We start from the raw sequence: 7,079 nt of genomic DNA, 5'->3' as shown, positions 1-7,079 counted from the left end.
TCACCGTGCGGCTTCGCAGCGTTGCCGAAGTCGCCGAGCCCTTCGACTGAGCCGAACGGCGGACAGGGAACGTTGGTCGGCCGTTCTAACCTGTCGGTGCCACGCCGAGACGTCGTTAAGGAAAACCGCGTCGTGGGCCTCTACGACGCCGTCGAGTCGTTGTACGTTTGGTGTCCAGCGTGTCGGCGGCGAGTAGCGGACACGTCGTTCACGACTTCGGTCTTTCGCAGTCGACGCGAACTTGCGGAGAGTCGTGGTGCCTCACGTTTTCGGCAGAAACCGCGGCGGAATTTTCCCGTGCGTGCGCGCACGACCTCGGTGCTGTGCCGTCAGCGTAGTGTTGCACAAACTCGTGGCCTACCCAAGGTGCGGTACGTTTGCGGCCGTATCCTCGGTGGGAATTTCGTGAGTAGGGTCGCAAATTCTACGACCTCGGCGGGTTTGAGAGCGACGTAGACTTGTGGCACGCTCAACATGCCACACGTTTCGGGGCACACCCGCGGTGAAATTTTCTCGAGTACGCTCGTATTAGGGCCCAAGGAGGTCTGGGTACTTATCGCTGCTATTATGTGGGGGTTCTCGTGAGCGGCGTACGCGAAAGCGACCGGGTGTCTGATATGCGGCGGGCTTCGGCCTCGTCAAGCGTGTCCTCGGGTCTGCTCCAGGGGAATCCACGGCAGTCGTCTGCAGCCTCATCCGCTTGATGCGTTAGGGGCTGGTTGTCGGACGGTGCCGTTTTACCACGATATCGAGGTGTGTTCCGTGTCGTCCTCGGGCGATTCAGATGCGAAAGCGCCGAAGACGCGGGCGTGACCCGTCGTCTGGCGGCTTTGCAGTCTCGGCTCCGTTGCTAGTTCCGGCCGGTCCACCGACAGTGCAGCGGGCTTGGGCAACCCGCACGGCGCGACCGAGTCGATGCAACGAAAAAGAGCGAGCATGAACGTGCTTCTTGCCGCACGGCTCCCACTCGTCTTTCGGGAAGGTTGTGCCGTAGCGAGCTCGAACGCCGTCATCTCGGAGTGCAAAATAAGCGTGTTGGGGCGCCTGAAGGTGGCCTCCGCCGCACACAGACTGCGTCCGGCCCGCCGAGGGCGAGGACGGACGCGCAGTCGAACGATTACCTGGTTGATCCTGCCAGTAATCATATGCTTGTCTCAAAGATTAAGCCATGCATGTCTAAGTACATGCCGAAATAAGGCGAAACCGCGAATGGCTCATTAAATCAGTTATGGTTCCTTAGATCGTTTCTTCCTACTTGGATAACTGTGGCAATTCTAGAGCTAATACATGCAGTGAGCCTGGAGCCCTTTGGGTAACGGGTGCTTTTATTAGACCAAGATCGATCGGGTTTCGGCCCGTATTGTGTGGTGACTCTGGATAACTTTGTGCTGATCGCATGGCCACGAGCCGGCGACGTTTCTTTCAAGTGTCTGCCTTATCAACTTTCGATGGTAGGTTACTTGCTTACCATGGTTGTTACGGGTAACGGAGAATCAGGGTTCGATTCCGGAGAGGGAGCCTGAGAAACGGCTACCACATCCAAGGAAGGCAGCAGGCGCGCAAATTACCCACTCCCGGCACGGGGAGGTAGTGACGAAAAATAACAATACGGGACTCTTTTGAGGCCCCGTAATTGAAATGAGTACACTCTAAATCCTTTAACGAGGATCAATTGGAGGGCAAGTCTGGTGCCAGCAGCCGCGGTAATTCCAGCTCCAATAGCGTATACTAAAGCTGCTGCGGTTAAAAAGCTCGTAGTTGGATCTCAGTTCCAGACGAGTAGTGCATCTACCCGATGCGACGGCTCGGACTGAACATCATGCCGGTTCTTTCTTGGTGCACTTCATTGTGTGCCTCGAGATGGCCGGTGCTTTTACTTTGAAAAAATTAGAGTGCTCAACGCAGGCGAGTCGCCTGAATAAACTTGCATGGAATAATAGAACAAGACCTCGTTTCTGTTCTGTTGGTTTTTGGAATACGAGGTAATGATTAAGAGGGACGGACGGGGGCATTCGTATTGCGGCGCTAGAGGTGAAATTCTTGGACCGTCGCAAGACGAACTACTGCGAAAGCATTTGCCAAGAATGTTTTCATTGATCAAGAACGAAAGTCAGAGGTTCGAAGGCGATCAGATACCGCCCTAGTTCTGACCATAAACGATGCCAACCAGCGATCCGCCTGAGTTACTCAAATGACTCGGCGGGCAGCTTCCGGGAAACCAAAGTATTTGGGTTCCGGGGGAAGTATGGTTGCAAAGCTGAAACTTAAAGGAATTGACGGAAGGGCACCACCAGGAGTGGAGCCTGCGGCTTAATTTGACTCAACACGGGAAAACTTACCCGGCCCGGACACTGGGAGGATTGACAGATTGAGAGCTCTTTCTTGATTCGGTGGATGGTGGTGCATGGCCGTTCTTAGTTGGTGGAGCGATTTGTCTGGTTAATTCCGATAACGAACGAGACTCTAGCCTATTAAATAGGTGCGGGGTTCCCAGCACCTTACAACCTTCTTAGAGGGACAAGCGGCTCCTAGCCGCACGAAACAGAGCAATAACAGGTCTGTGATGCCCTTAGATGTCCGGGGCCGCACGCGCGCTACACTGAAGGAAGCAGCGTGTCTTTATCCCTGTCTGAAAAGACTGGGTAACCCGTGGAACTTCTTTCGTGATTGGGATAGGGGCTTGCAATTGTTCCCCTTGAACGAGGAATTCCCAGTAAGCGCGAGTCATAAGCTCGCGTTGATTACGTCCCTGCCCTTTGTACACACCGCCCGTCGCTACTACCGATTGAATGATTTAGTGAGGTCTTCGGACCGATGTCCGGCGCGGCCTTTCGGTTGCGCCGGTCTGTTGGAAAGATGACCAAACTTGATCATTTAGAGGAAGTAAAAGTCGTAACAAGGTTTCCGTAGGTGAACCTGCGGAAGGATCATTAACGGATTGTGAAGGGTGAGCGCCTCAGCTGCGTCTGCGCCCGACACTTTCTGCCGCTGACCCCGTTTGGACGCGGGGTCGGCTTTTCCCCACGGGGCTGCCTGAATGTGGAGCGGCACCCCGTGACAAATTGTTGCGCCCAGCGGACGCCAACACCGCGACCTTGGACGGTCGGCCAGGTGGCGGACGCGGGTACAAACGGCGCAACGCACTCATAGGTCGGCTTTCGACCCGCCACTGCACCGTGGCTCGAAGCGCTCGAAATGCGCGACCCGACCGCTGCGGGACCGCCTAGTACTGTAAACAGGAGCGGCGGAGCGCGAACGGCGAGTCGTGGTTACGTCGGTAGAAGGCGAGGCTGCGCGTTCCCGAAACGCCAGCCGAGTGCCCTCCCGACCGTTCGAGCGTGCAAGAACGAGACCCGACAATCGCGCGGCGACTGCCAAGTACGAGAGGAACGGCACAAGCGTCGGCGGTCGGTCAAGGAACTGGCGATGTGACGGGTCCGCTGTGCACCAGTGCATACCGTCCCGCCGTCCGCGGCAAGCGCTTCCGCGTCCTCGGGTGACGGAGGCTGCCGGTCGGTTCTTGCAGGCGAGGGATCTCGCTGGCACCGGTTCGCGTTGACGCGCGGCCGGTCATGGCACGGCGATGCGACGGCCGAGGTGCGCAGTACTCGATGGAGGAACCGCACGCTCCGATGACCGTCCCGCCCTCCGCGGCGTATGCGTACCGACCGTAATGGTTGCAGCAGCGCCGGCCGGCTTTTGAATTCGCCACACGAAACACGGTGCGAGATCGCGGTTAGGGGAGCGTCGACGTTGCCAGGCGTTTTGCTTGCTGCCGAGGGAAAGGCGGCACGGCCACGTCGCGCTCGTCGCGATTAGCGGGTCTGCGCGCTTTGGGAAGGTGCCGCAACGACTTGCCGAAAGAGGAAGCACGGAAGAACGAGGGACTTGGACGTCCCGACAATTGAACGCACTTGCGGCCAGGCCCTTGCTGGCTTCGTTCTTCCGCCTCGAGTAGGCTCGTACGCGGCTCCGGCGCCGAAAGTGGTCCTTGGCACCGACTTCGGTGGACGTGGGAAGTGCCGCGCAAGTACGGCGCGCCTGGCTCCACCTGTTGGCTAAAGTAGGCAGCCGGATCGGCATTTTGGTGTGCGGTGGCAAACCGTGGATGCGAAAAAAGCTTGTGCGATTTCGTGGAACAAAAAGCGGGGGTCCCCCTTTTTATGCGGAGGAGACCGACCCGCCCGCCGTGGTGAACCGCGACGCCACGGTAAAAACGGGAGAGGCTTGTCGATGGGACCGTGCATCCCGCGCTCCACGGAGGCCGGGAGGCGGCCGCCCGAGGAAATGTGTAGCCGTCGAGGCCCGCATCTGCGTGCACTCTTATCCAAATGGGTGTACCGCAGGCATTTTCTGGTTAGGCGGGCCAATGAGAGCGAGCACACAACGATACCTACGGGTCCGGCTTGGAGAACCGGCTTCGACGCCTCCCGAGTATTTATAGAGGGGTGGACCACGAAAGCACTCGCAAGTAGCGGAAGCGAAACGCCGTCCGAAACACACCGTTTGCTCGATTTGCGGCAGCCGAAAAAGGCGCGGCAGAGTTTTGGAGTCCAAGCGTGCGCTGAAAAGCGCCCTTCTTGGCCACTGTTTGGCCGAGTGCCAGAAACGTTTGGTTTTGACTGTACGGAATTGAACAAACACTTTTTCACGACTCTAAGCGGTGGATCACTCGGTTCTCGGGTCGATGAAGAACGCAGCCAGCTGCGAGACTTGGTGTGAATTGCAGGACACACTGAGCACTGATTCTTTGAACGCACATTGCGGCCTTGGGTCTTCCCTTGGCTTCGTCTGTCTGAGGGTCGGATCACATATCAAGAGAGCCTTCGGCGCACAAGGGAACGTGAGCCGTCGACTCGTTTTGACCGCGTCGGCAACACGGACAGCACGCTGAACACCTCACAGCGAGCGCCAACAGCGGCCACTCAAGGGCGAGACGGTGGCGACCGTCGTGCCAGAGCCCAACCGAAACGGGGGCGACCGACTGCATTGAGGATGTGGCACCTCGTTGAGACCGCCGCAGGACTTCGAGTCGGAAGGAAGCCTGCAGGGAAAGTGCGGTCGAGGTTGCGTACTCCTCTCTGCGACCGGGCGCGCAAGAGCTGCGAGAGCCACGGACGCGCAACTTTAACGCACGGTAAACACGAGGAGCGAAAGCCGGCCAGCAAAGCTTCTCCAGCCGTGCGCAAAGTGCGCGAGATCGCAGCCTTGCGTTGCGCTTGTTGCCCTCGAAGTAAGCAGGGTGTCCCGTAGACCGGGCGCTCGAACACGCTGCGGGGCCGTGCCTCCTCCAGGCTTTGCCGCGCGAACAGGGAACGTTCGCGCGCAAAGCGCAGGGAGGTGAGGAGGCTGCGCCCGACGTTTGCGGTTCGCTGCGTACGCGGTTGATGCGGAGAGCACGGCGCGACGACTTGCCGCGAAGCGGAAAAAGTCTCCCGCACGAGTTGGCGAAACGTTGGCGAAGCTTAAGGCGTTCTCGTCGTAGTCCGCCGTCGGTCTAAGTGCTTCGCAGTTCCCGTCCCGTTCAAAAAACTGGGCCACTCCAGTTGGGGCGGGGGCGACGCTACACGAGACGATGCCTCTCGCCAGGCTGCGTGGCTGCCCTTGCGGCGGCGGCGACTGGCCTCGGCGGTGTTTGGGCTTTCGACACGGTCGTTTATCACGCAACTGCTCGGACGACGCACGCGCGCAGCGGAATGCCGCTTGCCAGCCTTGTGAAGATGTGACCCTGTACAGGGTTGCGGGCGCACTTGGTAGGGCGTCGTACTCGGTTCGCGATGGGTTTACGAACGTGTCCCGTCACTTCCACGTCACACCGGTTGTGCGCCGCACGCGTGCAGCGGGGAAGCCGATTGCCAGCCTTGTGAAGAAGTGGCCCTGTACAGGGTTGCGGGCGCACTTGGTAGGGCGAGCGCACGCGGTCGTGCAGGAAGTTGATGGAAGCGAATGTATCCGCTGTCGACCTCAGATCAGGCGAGACAACCCGCTGAATTTAAGCATATCACTAAGCGGAGGAAAAGAAACCAACAGGGATTCCCCGAGTAGCTGCGAGCGAAACGGGACCGAGCCCAGCACCGAATCCCCCGTCCTTGCAGGCGGTCGGGAAATGTGGTGTATGGGAGGCGACGTTCTCGGGTGTTTGCGACGGTGCAAGTCCCCCTGACAGGGGCTTGTCCCAGAGTGGGTGCCAGGCCCGTCTCCGCCGTTGCGCGCCCGGGATGGAGCCTCCCGTGAGTCGGGTTGCTTGAGAGTGCAGCCCTAAGTGGGTGGTAAACTCCATCTAAGGCTAAATACGACCGAGAGACCGATAGTTCACAAGTACCGTGAGGGAAAGTTGAAAAGACTTTGAAGAGAGAGTTCAAGAGTACGTGAAACCGCTTAGAGTAAAACGGGTGGGCCCTCGAAGCTCGAAAGCGGTGGGATTCAGTCTCCGGACGATCGCGGAGCCGGCGGCGTCAGGTAAACGGTCCCCTTCGGGGGACTGTTCCGGCTGCTGGCACGCAGACGCGGTCTCCGGGGTGCGCACTTCCCACCGCCGGTAGGACGCCGCGACGGACGCGGGTCAAAGGGAACAAGCACGACTTTGAGTCCGGCAGTGGAGGTGACCTGCCCGTCTCTTCGGAGACGGCACGCGGGAGTTATACCACGCCGTGCACGAAAAGTTCGTCACCCCGTCCAGGCCCCATGGGCTTCTCCCGGTTGTCGGGAGGCCCGAACGATGACGCCCTCCGGAAACGGAGCGGAGAACCCGCTGGGCAAGCTTGTCGTCTCCTGCTGTCCGGGTTGGTCCCGCGGCGGCGGGTTGGCCGGCGAGAAGCCTCTGCGAGCGGGGCTATTCTCCCGCGGAGGCGCTATCGTGGTTTGCGGCGAGTAGGTCGGTAACCCACCCGACCCGTCTTGAAACACGGACCAAGGAGTCTAACATGTGCGCGAGTCAATGGGTCTCCCGAAACCCAATGGCGCAATGAAACGTGAAGGCCCCTAGCGGGCTGCGTTGCGATCCCGGACCGCACAGGGGTCCGATAAAGGGCGCAGCAACGGCCCGTCCCAGGCGCTCACACGTCGCCGGGGCGGAGCGA

At 59.4% G+C, this 7,079-nt stretch overlaps 3 non-coding genes across 3 annotated transcripts in view; all 3 read left to right on the top strand.

The window, feature by feature from the left end:
• The first annotated feature begins 1,118 nt into the window (after positions 1 to 1,118).
• On the top strand, positions 1,119 to 2,933 carry LOC142794486 (small subunit ribosomal RNA). The gene has a single exon (XR_012892382.1). It is a non-coding gene; the product is annotated as a small subunit ribosomal RNA (ribosomal RNA).
• A 1,719-nt stretch (positions 2,934 to 4,652) lies between these two features.
• On the top strand, positions 4,653 to 4,805 carry LOC142794485 (5.8S ribosomal RNA). Its single transcript, XR_012892381.1, has one exon. It is a non-coding gene; the product is annotated as a 5.8S ribosomal RNA (ribosomal RNA).
• A 1,154-nt stretch (positions 4,806 to 5,959) lies between these two features.
• Positions 5,960 to 7,079, top strand: part of LOC142794491 (large subunit ribosomal RNA) — a 3,958-nt gene continuing 2,838 nt past the window's right edge. Inside the window, exon 1 of the ribosomal RNA XR_012892387.1 lies at positions 5,960 to 7,079. This exon is cut by the window's right edge and continues 2,838 nt beyond it. This is a non-coding gene — a ribosomal RNA (large subunit ribosomal RNA).

This window comes from Rhipicephalus microplus, unplaced genomic scaffold (assembly GCF_043290135.1).
Source record: "Rhipicephalus microplus isolate Deutch F79 unplaced genomic scaffold, USDA_Rmic scaffold_439, whole genome shotgun sequence".
NCBI classification, from domain to species: domain Eukaryota; kingdom Metazoa; phylum Arthropoda; class Arachnida; order Ixodida; family Ixodidae; genus Rhipicephalus; species Rhipicephalus microplus.
Note: the sequence above shows the minus strand (reverse complement) of the source record. Positions and strands in the feature narration are given on the sequence as shown.